Source organism: Bubalus kerabau, chromosome 6, assembly GCF_029407905.1.
Source record: "Bubalus kerabau isolate K-KA32 ecotype Philippines breed swamp buffalo chromosome 6, PCC_UOA_SB_1v2, whole genome shotgun sequence".
In the NCBI taxonomy this organism is placed as follows: Eukaryota; Metazoa; Chordata; class Mammalia; order Artiodactyla; family Bovidae; genus Bubalus; species Bubalus kerabau.
The window spans coordinates 68723585-68738504 of NC_073629.1; the positions used below are offsets into that span (position 1 = coordinate 68723585).

General features: G+C 40.5%; 1 protein-coding gene across 1 annotated transcript in view; it reads right to left on the reverse strand.

Annotated features, from left to right (window-relative positions):
- Positions 1 to 14920, reverse strand: part of ST6GALNAC3 (ST6 N-acetylgalactosaminide alpha-2,6-sialyltransferase 3) — a 623516-nt gene that overhangs the window by 155730 nt on the left and 452866 nt on the right. The window lies entirely within an intron of this gene.

The window sequence follows — 14920 nt, forward strand, 5'->3', positions numbered from 1 at the left end:
AGAGTCGGACATGACTGAGTGACTGAACTGAACTGACCTGCGGGAAGGGGGTGTAAATGTAAAAAGGCAGGCCCAAGGGTGTGAAACACACAACTGTCTATGGGGAGATAGAATCCAGTGTATCTGGATTGTAAATAGTAAGAGTGAATGTGGAAAGAGAGGGGTGAAGTTAAGGTCAAAGAGGCAGACCCAAGTCAGACTCTCCAGGGCTTTGAACAGAAAGTTAAATAATTTATGTCTTATACTGAATAGGATATGAAGGGTTTTAAATCACAGTTAGATTTACCTTATAAATGGATCTCTATGGCATAGGATAAGAGAGGGAAGCTTGGCTAAGTCACTTCAGTCGTGTCAGACTCTTTGTGACCCCATTGACTGTAGCCCACCAGGCTGCTCTGTCCATGGAATTTCCCAGGCAAGAATACTGGAGTGAGTTGCCATTTCCTACTCCAGGGGATCTTTCCGACCCAGAGATTGAACCTGTCTCCTGCGTTGGCAGGTGTGTTCTTTACTACCAGTGCCACTTGGGAAGCCCGTTAGGAAACATGGGCAAAATATCCTGATGTCCCGAACTAAAGTGGTAACAGCAGGTAGGGGAAATGGGCATGTGTCTGAGAAACTCTGTCTAGAAGGTTAATTTACTAGCCTTGACTTGTGAGGATTAAATGAATTTATACACACAAGGTCTGAGACCAGTGAATGGCATATAGTAAACTATTTGGTATTATTAATGTTATTCTTCAGTCTTCTATGTTCTTTGCTCTGTAGTACCTTCTGCTCTGAATTGTTGGGCCATCTTCATCTAGTGGCCCTCCCATCTGGTTCCATAGCTCACTCTATTGCTCCTATCATGACACATTCATGTGCTGTCTCTGGCTGAGGGCTGCTAGACTGACATCTATATATCTCATTTGTATTGCCTTCCCCAGCACCCAGCATACTGCCTTACTCAAGGTCCTCAAGATATTTTTGGTGAAGGGTAGGAACCAAAGCCCAGAACATCTTATGATACTATTTTTAGCTCAAAATCATGCCTCCAAATGTAAATAAATTCGGTATGGACACCATACTGAATACTAAAGTTCCTATCCACAGCTCCTAGTACGATGTGGGTTAAATCATCCCATATATTTGTGCCACGATCTATTATTCTAATGTGGAAAATCTATGTCATTCAAGCCTTTGATTTCATCTTTAGCAAATGACACACTTCAGAACAATCCACCATGTTTTAATGGTGCTCTAGAGAGCTGGGCTCAGCCCTCACAAAAAAAAAAAACAGAAATAAAAACAAAACCATTTTCTCTACCACCTTAAGGCTGATATTCAAATAATTGAGACAATCCCTTCTTCCCAGTTAGAATGGCCCCTTAAAGATGTCTACATTCTAATCCCTGGAACTGTGAATTCTTATCTTATATAGCAAAAGGGACTTTGCAATTGTAATTAAAGATCTTGAGATGGAGAAATTATCATGACAATCGCTGTCACAATTATTAATATAAGACTTTTTATAAGGAAAAATAATGGTGGGGAAGACAGGAAAGATAGAAAAGGAGATATGACAGTAGAAGCAAAGGTCAAAATGGTATAGGTCCATAAGCCAAGGAGTGAGGAGGACCTCACATTTCTTGCTGGAAAAGTCAAGAAAACAACATTTTCTCTTCAAGCTTCTAGAAGGACCAGTCACAAAGGACCTTGCCAATCCATTTTCAACTTCTAACTCCTGAACTGTAAGAAAATAAACTTGTGTTGTTTTAAACCAGTGGTAATTTGTCACAGCAGCAATGGGAAACTAATATATTCCCTTAACTAGAATCTTACTGGTACCAAGAGTATGCAGTTTATGTCTTCCCTTTGATGTAGTTCCAATATCTCAAGAACTGCTCTTACATTTAAGTGTCAGAGTAAGCATGGCTCTTCATTCTTTTTATGATTCTAACCAAGATATTGCTGTAGAATCAGTTCAAACAGTCCCAATATTATAAATTTCCATCTATTCTTAATATGTCGGAGAAGGCAATAGCACCCCACTTCAGTACTCTTGCCTGGAAAATCCCATGGACGGAGGAGCCTGGTGAGCTGCAGTCCATGGGGTCGCTGGGAGTTGGACACAACTGAGCGACTTCATTTTCACTTTTCACTTTCATGCATTGGAGAAGGAAATGGCAACCCACTCCAGTGTTCTTGCCTGGAGAATCCCAGGGACAGCGGAGCCTGGTGGGCTGCCGTCTATGGGGTCGCGCAGAGTCGGACACGACTGAAGCGACTTAGCAGCAGTAGCATTCTTAATATGTAAGTCAATTTTACCAAAGCCAGCATTCTTGAATTTTTACTAATATTTTTGGAATCATTCTTTGAATGAAAATTCTACAGCAGCTATAGTCAGCACACACCTTGTCTTTAACTTACAGCTTCCATTTTATGTTAGCTTATTTGTTTACCTATTTTTTTTTCTTAGATTGAATTGAGTAATAAAAGATACTTCCCTAGACCACCAGCTTTTAAATCATTTCATAATATACCAATAATTGAAGACTAACTCTATTGGTCTTTCCAGAATAAATAATCCCATTTCCATTTTTTGATGCGTTTAAAAGTAACAATCTGTTCAAGTCATGGGCTTTTATATTAGAAGCTGTTGGGACCTAGAAAATTCTGTCTTACTTGGTAATGTATTTATTCTAAATGTAATTTGTTTTTACTAAGTTGTTACTGTATGCTCACAAACTCTTTTATTCTGGCAATTTTGGTATATCTTCATGTGATAATAAAAAACTTTCTTACTGGCTCTTAAATGAGAAATATGCTCAGTGTCTCAGATTCAACATCAATTGTCAACTTTTCATTAATGTAAAAGTGACTCTGTTTTCGAAAATCTTTACAATTTTAGAGCATAAAGTGAGGAGAATGAGAGGAGGCCATGGGGTATGCTCACCTAGAAGCCTGGGGTCCAGCTCAGTACCTGACTGGTGCCTGCTGTGAAACCCTTCTCCCTCCCTTTCTAGGGCCTCCTCTACATGCCTTGTTCAGCAAAACTTGCTTTAGTGGCAGATTTCTGGATATCATGCTTCAGCATACTGGGACTCAAGCGACAAACTTCAAGTGGGTTGCAGCTTTTCTGAGTCTTTCTACAGACAGTCAAGGGGCTGTTTGGTCCACAGACATCAGAGGTGAAACTCTTCTATGTTACAAATCTGTCTAACGCACGTTTACCCATCAATCAAAGTGAAAAGAGTCAACAAGGGCATGAAAAGATGCTCAACATTATTAGCCACCAGGAAAATCCAAATCAAAACCATAATGGCATACCACTTCCCAACCATAGGATAGATATATTTTTAAAAATGCCAATAGATGATAGCAAGTAATTGGTAAGGATGCTAAGACATTGGACCTTTATACACTACTGACTCGGAGAAGGCAATGGCACCCCACTCCAGTACTCTTGCCTGGAAAATCCCATGGACAGAGGAGCCTGGTGGGCTGCAGTCCATGGGGTCGCTAAGAGTCTGACACGACTGAGTGACTTCACTTTCACTTTTCACTTTCATGCATTGGAGAAGGAAATGGCAACCCACTCCAGTGTTCTTGCCTGGAGAATCCCAGGGACGGAGGAGCCTGGTGGGCTCCGTCTATGGGGTCGCACAGAGTCGGACACGAATGAAGTGACTTAGCCGCAGCAGCAGCAGCACACTACTGGCTAGAAAGTAAAATGATGCAACTACTTTAACAACAGTCCAGCACTTCCTTGGGGCTTCCCAGGTGGCTCAGTGGTAAAGAATCTGCCTGCCAATGAAGGAGATGTGGGTTCTATCCCTGGGTTGGGAAGATCCCTTGGAGAGGGAAATGGCAGCCCACTTCCCTTCTTGCCTGGAAAATCCCATGGACAGAGCAACCTGGTGGGCTACAGTCCACGGGGTCACAATGAAGTACTGATACATGTGACAGCATGGATGAACTTTGAAAACATTATGCTAAAAGAAACCAGTCACGAAGGACCACACATTGTATGATTCCATTTATACGGAACACTCAAAGAAAGCAAATTCATAGAGATCGAAAATAGATTAGTTGTTTCCTAGGGCTAGAAGGGGTTGAGGACCTGAGAGATGACAGCTAAAGGGTGTAGGTTTCATTTTGGGGTGATTAAAGTGTGCTAAAATTGATTATGGTGATGCTTGTGAAACTCCCACTGTACTAAAAGCCACTGCATTATACAGTTTAAATGAGTCAATTATATGGCATGTCAATTACATCTTAATAAACCTGTTTTATAAAAAAAGAAGTGGAACAAATGAATATTTCCCACCCAATTATATCCTGAGCTGCATCGGTTGCATAACCCGTGAAATAATGAATGACGGGGGGGCATTTGCTTAATCCTGCTGGTTTCTTCCTGAAAATTCCTGCCACAGCCCAACTGCATGGGATTCTTCATTATTTCCAAAGGGATGTTCACCTTAAGTATTTATTTCAGTTACCTTCCATGTATGTTCCAAGGCTCCACTCCACTATGTCAACATTTATGTGTATTTACTTCTGCTGATTTCTAATTATTTCTTCGGGGGCTGACCTCCAAAGAGAGGTGATAGCTGATTGCCTTTACAACATGATCTGAGTGTTGTCATCTGATCCAAGTCTCCTCAACCAAATTGTCTCCAGTCTCCCCTTTTCACTAGTTTAGCTAATCTTCATGTCTTGAATGTGAAACCCCCATTATTATCTCTCCTTTGGAATAAGGCAAAGAAGTCCTCCTTGAACTATAAATGTGCCTTGGAAAGGAAAGCATAATGATATACCCCCACATATTTACCCCAGTACAGAGTCAGTTGTTCAATAATGTTTCTAAAGAATGGGTTCGGAAGGTATGGAGCAAGCAGCACAGTCTAAGGAGGGTTTTGCTATGTTGATAACCTCAGCCCTGGGAAGATGCACAGAGCCAGGGAAAGCCTCAGGGCAATGAACATCTGCTTATGCAGGTCACTGAAAGAGAGAAAGGGACCATTAAAGGAAAGATGAGGTTTTAGTGTAAGAGATTTTTCACTTAATTCACACTTTTGCCTGGGATGGGCCCAGACTCCTTTTTGTCTTGAGACAAGAGTCTTCTTTCTTTATTCCACATCAGGGCAGTATTATTCTACTACTATTGAACTTCTGTAATATTTCAGTGATAGTAGAAGTAGCTTTTCTCTCCCTTTGGATATACATCGGCTAATAAAGATTTGCAAGAGCTCCAAGATTCAATAGAGTGCAGAGGACTACCTAATGAAAGCAGAAGACTACTTGCATCTCACAGACCCCATTTGCATGGGACTCAGCAACATTCTGAAGTTTATTGGCATATGATGTGTCAAATAAAACTCATGTTTCATATACAGCACATTATTAAATGATTACGTATCAAGGTAGGAGCTGAACATATTTCATTTTTCCCTCTGCTATTAACTAAGAAGGTTGCTTTCAGCAGCTTTCTTGACAAGTACAGTCAAATCAACACTGAGCCTGGCAATGAAATTAAGTGGTACTTCTTCCTCCCATGCACAAGCCCCTCCATGTGTCCATTTTAAAATTATTTCTGATTGTTATGTTCAGCAAAGGTGAAAGATTCATGATAGTGCAGCTGCAGGCCCTCCATTCTGAGCTTTATTTCCGATGTTTTTAATACATAATGCTGCATTTCAAGCCATGTATAGTCAGAGGGACTAGCTCTGCCTCTTGGAGGATGTAGAAGTGATTCCCCATCCAAACCTACTGAAGTCTTTCCCTCTTTGGAAATGAAATGAAATTCTCAAATTAGACCAATTGAGCCTTGCCAGTTTTTCTTTCTACCCTCAATTTCTTGAATTCTTTTGCTGGCTTCATTTATTTTAGTGTATGGAGCCTAAACATACTAAACTTTTAGGTTCGGTTTCATGTTTTAAGGCCAGTAAGTATTCTTGCCTAGAGAATCCCCATGGACAGAGGAGCCTGGCAGGCTACAGACCATGGGGTCACAAGGAGTTCAACATGACTGAGCGACTAAGCACAGCACACATGATCAGATACAGATTCAAATGTTTATTTTACTAACATAAGCATATAATATTCCTACATTCTGTCATATACATTACATTAGAAGTATCACAATATTACTCATTTACTCTTTTCATTCATTAACTTTTGCTTTCTTATGACAGTTTTATTATTAAAAAAAAGACTTAGGTTTGGAGCTGTTGTGGTCTTGGGCAAGTAATCTAATCTTTACTGGCCTCGGTTTCTTCTGTTCAGTGGTGTTATAGATCGAATTGCGCCTTCCTAAAATTTATATGCTGAAGTCCCAATCTCAAGTACTTCAGAATGTTACCTTATTTGGATATAAAGTCTTTACAGGGGTAATCAAGCTAAAATAGGTTCATTAAGGTGGGCCCTGTGTTGTGTTGCTGCGTTGTGTCGCTTCAGTACAATATAGCTGATATCCTTATAAAAAGGAAAAATGTGGACAACAGGCTTGCACAGAAGGTGGGTGATACGAAGAGACCTAGGGAAAAAAACAGCCAAGGAGAAAGACCTGGAAGAAATCCTTCCCTCAGAGTCCTCCATCACTAATTTTGGGCTTGTAGCCTCCATAACCTCAAAACAAAAAATTTCTGTTGTTTAAGCCACCTATATTGTGGTACTTTGGTATGACGGCCCTAGAAAGCTAATACTGATGGCAATAATAATACTTAAGGTCATTTGAGAACATTAATGTGTCAGACATTGCTGGTCACTTGCCTAAAGACCAGCACCTTTTGTTACTTGCTAACAGAGCCCCAAACTTTCTTTAGGTATTGGGAAAAGATCCCTTGATCTCAGAAATGTGGGTGCTATCCTTGGGATAAGGTGACACAGCAGTGGCTAAGGAGATGTGAGGGGAAACTGCTTGGGGGGAGGGGTTCTGAGAAGGATATTGTTCCTGGACAAGAGAGTCACAGGTGGAGAAGCACTGCCTTTTTGCCAACCTTTGTCTCAGGCTTGGAAGTGGATTGTGGGAGGATGTGATGCTTGACACTGACGTCTCAGAATGTGGGAACACTGTCGAGGCCAAAAGTATCACAGAGATGCTGAGCTGATCAGGAGCTCTGATTTCATTGATTGGCTGAATCAACTCCAGCAACTCCCTGGATCCAGACTGTTAGGTAAGAAAAAGAAACTTCTACTGTTTGGGCATCTCAGCCAAGGGTTTTCAAACTGAAGAAACAAGGCTGCTATTTCGTAATGTGCACTCATCATACATGGGTTCCCTTTCCCCTTGTTCTCCTGTCTAAGCTTCTGTAGCTTTCCTCCCCACTCTGCCTTTTAAGCCTTACTCTTTTAGGCTGCCTGTATATTCTGCTTCTCAATCTTTGGCATCATTAATTTGGAAAAACTGTATTTGGCTTGTTCATAAGCATATTTTATTCTTTTCTATTCCTTTACTCACCTCAGTCAATTTTTTCCCCTAAACTGACCTCCTCTCCTGCTGTTTTAGCGCAACAAAATGGTTTAGTTTCCCTGGTGTTTGTTTTGTGTGACTTAGACTATAATCTCCTGGGATTAGGACCTTGCCTTTTGAAAGCTTTGCCTTATAAAGCATCATGTATACATCTGGGGATTTACAGATTATAGACAGAGCATGCCCAGAGCTGTGGGGAGTGTCTGCAGTAGAGAATGGATGGGAAAGAGACTGGAATCATCGAGCAGGCTCTGGCCTTTTCCAGGAGGAGGTCAATGGTTTAATTTGGCCCAAGGTAATAGCAAGCAGAAATCCAGATGAGAAATGGCCTGGATGAGGAGGCAGAGAAGATAAGGAAAGGAGCACATTTTAAACTAATTTCCATTTAATACCCTACTGCCGATTCTGCAACAAGGGAAAAAGAGAAAAATATGCCTTCCTCCTCCTCCAGGAGTCTTCCCCCCACTACCCTAGGAGTAATTACTAGGCATTAATCCAGAAAAGGTTTATGAATGCATAGTCACATATAATTAGAGATAATGTTTACTACTATTGCCTTTTTATTTTGTATAAACGGGTTCACAGTAAACACTATTCTGTAACCTGTTCTTTTACTTCAAGATACATCTTGGATATTTTCCCATATCTGTATACATTCCATAAGTGCCTGAGTAAATGGTGAAATTGCTTTCCCAAAATTATCCTTCAAGAAGGAAGGATAATTATTTTGAGGTCCTTGCAACGTCTCTCAGATTATGGAGAGCTTTCCTCATTGCTTGTGTTTTAATTTAATTTTTATTTTACATTGGAGTATAGTTGATTTACAATGTTATGTTAGTTGGAGGTGTACAGCAAAATGATTCAGTTATAAATATACCCATTCTTTTTCAGATTCTTTTCCCATGTGGGTTATTACAGAGTATTGAGCAGAGTTCCCTGTGCTATATAGTAGATCCTTGCTGATTATCTATTTTACATAGTAGTGTATACATGTTAATCCCAAACTCCTAATTTATCCCTCCCCCCACATTTCCCCTTTGGTAAACCTAAGTTGTTTTTTTTTTTTTTTCTCATTACTTAATTCTGAATAAAAGATTGCTATTTGAAAAAGATGCATCAGCCTACAACAACCTCATTCAACAATAATTTTGAATGCTTATTGAGATTTCCTGGTGGAACTGATTAAAAGGAGGGCAATGAAATCAATCAATTGATCAGATTAGTCTTTATTCTTAGGGCAAGAACTCAAAATTTCACCCTTGACATTGTGTAAATAAGTCTTTCAAAGATCATTTAATAGGTAACAGAATAAGTAGTGTGATGTGAAATACCACATACACCTCTACAGAATGAATGATAAAACTATTTTCCTGATGTTATGTGAACAGGCACCTGTGGTCTCAGGTAAAATTTCTAGTGACTGTGTCCGATGGTGGCCAACAAATGCTGTCTCTCAAGTAATAGATGGAAATAAGGGAAATGTACTCTGGAAATTAGGGGCTTCCCTGTTGATTCAGCAGTAAAAAATCTGCCTGTGATCCAGGAGCTGCAGGAGACGGTTCGATCCCTGGGTCGGAAAGATCCCCTGGAGAAAGGCATGGCAATCTACTCCAGTATTGTTGCCTGGAGAAGCTGGACAGAGGAGCCTGGTGGGCTACAGCCCATAGGGTCACAGAGTCGGACAAGACTGAAGCGACTTAGCATGCATGTACTCTGGAAATTATAGGTTAGATGACGCAGAAAGGAAATCCAGTTTATTTAATATTTAAATAATATAAATAATAACGATTTAAGAAATGCAAAGAAGTAGAAATATTTCCAAATTAACTAATACACTACATGATATGTGATCTTAAATGTGACCATATAACTAGATTAATAAATTAAACATAAATAGACATTTGACTATTCCATTTATAATACTGAAAGCATATGCACTTAAGTTAGCCAAAGCCTTTAAAAACGAATTTTCATGTTGGAGAGTATGAGATTGTTTTACATATTAGGCAACTTTCTATGAGAGTTATAATGGAAGATATATCCCATTTTTCTTTTCTTTTTTTAAAATGAAGGATAATTGCTTTATAGAGTTTTGTTTTCTATGAAACCTCAACATGAATCAGCCACAGGTATACATATATCCCCTCCCTTTTGAACCTCCCTCCCATCTCCCATTCTTGAGGGCTGCCTGAGTGCATTGGTGTATGCTCGGGACTCTTTTCAAGCCCATGGACTATAGCCCACAAGGCTCCTCTGTCCCTGGGTCTTCCCAGGCAGGAATACTGAAGTGAGTTGTTATTTCCTCCTCCCAGGGGATCTTCCCAACCCAGGGATTGAACCCACGTCTTCTATAGCCCCTGCATTGGCAGGCGAGTTCTTTACCCCTGAGCCACCTGGGAAGTCCAAGGGCTTCCTAGTACTCTCTAATAGAGAAGCACAATGGTTCATTTTGCCATTTGTCTATGATAGCCATTTCTATTTTATGTTCTTCAATTACAAACAAGATTGCAATAAATTTCCTCAAATCTTCATGTACTCTTGCACATATGTCTATGGAATAAATTCCTCCAAGTGTAATTTCTGGGTCAGTTTATATTATAGTTGAATAGAATGTTCTAGTCCTTCTCTATTTTCTCTCTTCCTTACAAGAAGGAGTTCTATTAGTACAGGGCATTTGAGTTACACTGTTTGTGGCAATCAAAATCAGCAAGGGAAATGCTTTCCTACCTTATATATTTTGCTTTCCTACCTTATATATTTTCACTTTGAAGTCCATAGGGCCCCTTCCCCTCCACTAAGCCCAGGACACAGCAGGATCCCAGCAGGGGAGGACCTAATAGAACTGAGAATCTGGTAACTGCAAATCTGAAGGATGACTCAAAGATAAAAAGATCCTCTGAGGAGGGAAAGAATTATGAAAAGAGGAGGTGAGAAAGGACATAGAAAAAAAGATTAGAGCAGAGGCTTCTGATTTTCATCTGAGTTGGACTCTGTGTGGTCTGATAAGGGAGTTAGTTAAGAGGACTAGCAAACAAAACTTCTGGGTTTTTTTAATACTTCAATTCCAGTAAGAGGACTCTACTTTCACACTCTGACAGATGATGAACATGACTAAGATGTGATAATAAATATTGCCAAATTGCCCTCCAGAAAAGCTGTTTCAAATTCTACTCCCACCTAGAGACTGTCCCCATACCCTCACCAATATTTTGTATTATCAAACTTTTAAATTATTGCCAATTAGTAAAAAATAATATCTCAGTAATATTTCTTTATATAGTGGGTTGGTCAAAAATTTTGTTTGAGTTTTTCCTTAACATCTTATAGAAAAACCCAAGCAAACTTTTTGGGCAACCAATATAAGTTTAAGCATCTTTTTTTGGTCATGAACAAATTCTTGTCTTTTTCTGTGTCTATTTTTTTTTCCTTTGATTCCCATTGTTTATATTTTTCTTCTTAATATGTAAAGAGTTTATTGCATATTTAGGAGATTAATCCTTTATTCATCAAGTGGGGCAAGTTATTATCTGTCTTTTTAATGTTGTTAATTCACTAATATTTCTATGCAGAAGATTTATTTTCTTAAGTAATCAAATTTACCAATTGTTTTCCTTACAGCTTCCGTCGTGAAGTGCTGTTATATTTTAATGCTAATTGGTTAATGCATGACACAGGAAAGCAGGCAGAATTTCATTCTAGCCACTTACCAGGCAAGTAATTTTGGATAAGTCACATGAACTTCAGTAATTTTCTACCTCTACAGAGGGAAACTTTATCATCTGTCTCCCTTTGTTTCTCTCTGCTGTTCTGAGAATTGAATGAGGCCAAGTTTATCAGAGATTTTTTCACCCTTCACAGTCTACATGAGTGGTAAAGTAGTTTAGGCCTGCAAATTAAGGATGACAAAATGTGACCTAGTTTTAGAAATTGAATTTTTCAAAAAAAAACCCCTTGAATTAGGAAAAAGTAATTCAGATTTGTGGGATCAACTATATAAAATTCAAGCAAGACAAAGAGAGGATTTTATGAGGTCTTCTTTCTCTTATTGATCAAAGCTCCCCCAACCATCCCAGATGAGAGCCCAGGGCATGAGAGAGCTCAGCCAAAGTGTTTATGTTGTCCTGCCTGTGACCCAGCCTGGTCAAAGACACTCAGGCGTTCTGCATTCTCCCCTTGTTCTGCATTCTCCCCTTTCAGACAAGGCCCTCCCTTGGGGAGAGTGAGGACACTGAGAGAGAGGAGAAGGGTCATTTTTTAAAAAAACATTGCCCATGTTGAGAAGGTGCGGAATGGAACTCGCTTGTCTTCTATCATAAACATGAAGAAGGAGAGAGAGAGAAAAATCAGTATTCACCCCTTGAGATCATGGGCTTTGAGGCAGACAGTCTTGGCTTTGAATCTACCGATGCTAGCTGTGCACCGGAAGCAAGTTACTTAAACTCTCTGCGCCCTAGCTGCATCCTGTCTAAAAGGGGACGTGAATGCCTACCTGCCAGGGTAGGGGGAGAATTCAAGAGAGAACACGTGTAAGGTACTTAGCAGAGTAGTTGGAGCAGAATGTAAGCCCAGTAAATATTAGTTTTCCTTCTGTATCCTCTAAATCTTTTATAAGGATCAGGCTTAGTTTTGTTCGTTCACCTTAGTGATTCACAGATTAATCTCCCATCCACAGTTTAGCTTCATGGTTTTGAAGCTAAACAATATTATTTCTTTTATCCTCTTTCACCTGGACTCAAATTTTCCAGATTTGGACATTATCATGGCCCCTTTCAGAACTCTCCTCTAATCCTCTCCATTTCTCTTAATTTGTGGATCAACAGTTTGGGAAATGGATTTGCTCCCGAAGACCAAGAAGATCCATCAGGCACAGATACAACAGATTTTCTTCCCCTGGCTCCTCCAAAGCCACCCACAGTTACACCTCACTCCCAGACAGAAAATAGAGAGTCCCTTTCTTTGAATTCATGTGATGTCAATGACTCCTCATTTCCTGCCATTCCGATATTATAGCTTCCCCCTCCCTTCCTCAGAGAATCCCGAATTAGGGTTATTAATATTCCTGACTAGGTCCCCTGAGGGCATCCCCAGGGCGCAGTGGGTAAAGAATCTCCCTGCAATGCAAGAGATGTAGGCAGACACCAGTTTGATCCTCAGATCAGGAAGATTCCCTGGAGGAGGGCATGGCAGCCCACTCCAGTATTATTGCCTAGAGAATCCCATGGACAGAGGACCCTGGCAAGCTATGGTCCATGGTGTCGCAAAGAGTCAAACATGACTGAAGCAACTGAGCATGCACTCACAGGTACCCTGAAGAAAGCAGACCATCTGGTACCTTTGGTAAGTTTCCAAATTGTAAGCATTAATAACGAATCCCCCAAATAAATTAAAAATAAAGAACTAATAACCCAGCTTTTCAGTTTCTTTACCCATGTGAAGGAGGCAGATGGCAGAATGGCCTGCATTGGAGAAAGCTCCCATCTGAGGCCACGGAGCAGTCAGCCTTCAAGGGCAGTGACTTCAGGATGCAGACATATGGAGAGGTCATTTGTTTCTCATTTACCCAACAGAAAAGAATATGGAAATAGTCTCAGTCCATTTGTTTGATGGGCCTCCTAAGCCGGTAATAAACAAATCAATACAATTAGTTTTGGCCCATTGTCATTAAGGAACCTTCACTGCTGGGACACAATCTAATTATTCCTCTTGCTTCACAGGAAAAGAAACCTCTCAAGATGGGTGGTTTCTCTTGAGGTTGAAGCAGTGTGGTTGTGGGTGGGGTGGCTCAGAGGCAGTGTCTGTGTGACTCTTTGAGAATGGAGTGCATGCGTCAGGCACAGCTGGGGCCTGCCCAGGATGGTTCTAAGTGCTCCTGCTACAAGCTCTTGGGAATTCGTCTGAGCAAATCGGCATTCTGGATGAAGCTCAGATATAACAATGCTAACAAATTGAAATAATGAACAAAGATTAAAATGAGGATGTCTAATCCAGAAATGATATCAAACCAGAAGCCAGAATGCCTGGTATGGGTCCTCTGCATCCCTCTGTAGTCGTGACAGATCTACAGAGCTGCCTCTGCCTCAGCTTTTTCAGCTAAGTCTCTGGCACATTGTGACTAACAAGCAGCTAATATTCTGTAAATAAGATCTGTGAACTCAGTCTTGCTTGCACAAAGCACGCTTTGGACCACAGCTGATGCTCCGTGGACTTAAGGCTTTGAATACCACCTAGCTGCCTCTCAGAAGGATTATTTCATATGAACAGAGAACCATTTCACATCTTTTCACTCCCTCCCCTCATTTCCAAGTAGAACTCATCCTTAAACCTAAAGGGATGGTTGTCCAATTAACATAGTTGAAATTTTGATTTGGAAGTGATCTTAGAAACATACGTGGGGCCAACATCCAAAGTTTTAAAATAGGAAACTCAAGCACAGAGTTAATTTATTTGCCTAGGTTACCCAGTTGATGTGGATAGTTTGGTACTTGTATCTACAACTCAATTGGTGGGCTCCCTCAGCTACATCCTAAGTGAAAGTGAAGTCACTCAGTCGTGTCTGACTCTGTGCGACCCCATAGACGGCAGTCCACCAGGCTCCCCCGTCCCTGGGATTCTCCAGGCAAGAACACTGGAGTGGGTTGCCATTTCCTTCTCCAATGCGTGAAAGTGAAAAGTGAAAGTGAAGTCACTCAGTCGTGTCCAACTCTTAGAGACCCCATGGACTGCAGCCTACCAGACTCCTCCATCCATGGGATTTTCCAGGCAAGAGTACTGGAGTGGGTTGCCATTGCCTTCTTTGCAGCTACATCCTAACAAGTCCTTATTTCTAAAATTCCCTGCAAAGGAAGACTCTCAAATAATAAAACTTTTGGAAAGCTTAATTTACTACCTCAATCTGTAGTCTTTTCCTACTGGCTTCCATAGAGATCATCAATGGAGAAAAGTTACCTACCTAAGATTATGCAACTTCTAAGCCAGTAATCAATTAAATATATATGTTTGCAGTTGATTTTATATTTCTTTCCCTTTCAAAGTACAGTGAGATATATATTGCTTTAAAAATCTATATTTAAACATATGGATATGCTTCATATGCCTCAGGTGATATGAAAGTCACTCAGTCGTCTCCGACTCTTTGTGACCCCATGGGCTATATAGTTCATGGAATTCACCAGGCCAGAACACTGGAGTGGGTAACCTTTCCCTTCTTCCGGGGATCTTCCCAACCCGGGGATTGAACTCAGGTCTCCCGCATTACAAGCGATTCTTTATCAGCTGAGCCACCAGCGAAGCCCAAACCACCACAAACATATGGAAGGATTCTACAACTGAAATTACAACCTGGAGCTGAATGACCTAGGAAAGCCTCCTGACCTTTATCGACTATGATGTGAGAAATAATTGTTTTTATTAAGCTAGCATAATACCAGGCCTGACTGTTATAGGCCACTAAGGTAACATTACTTA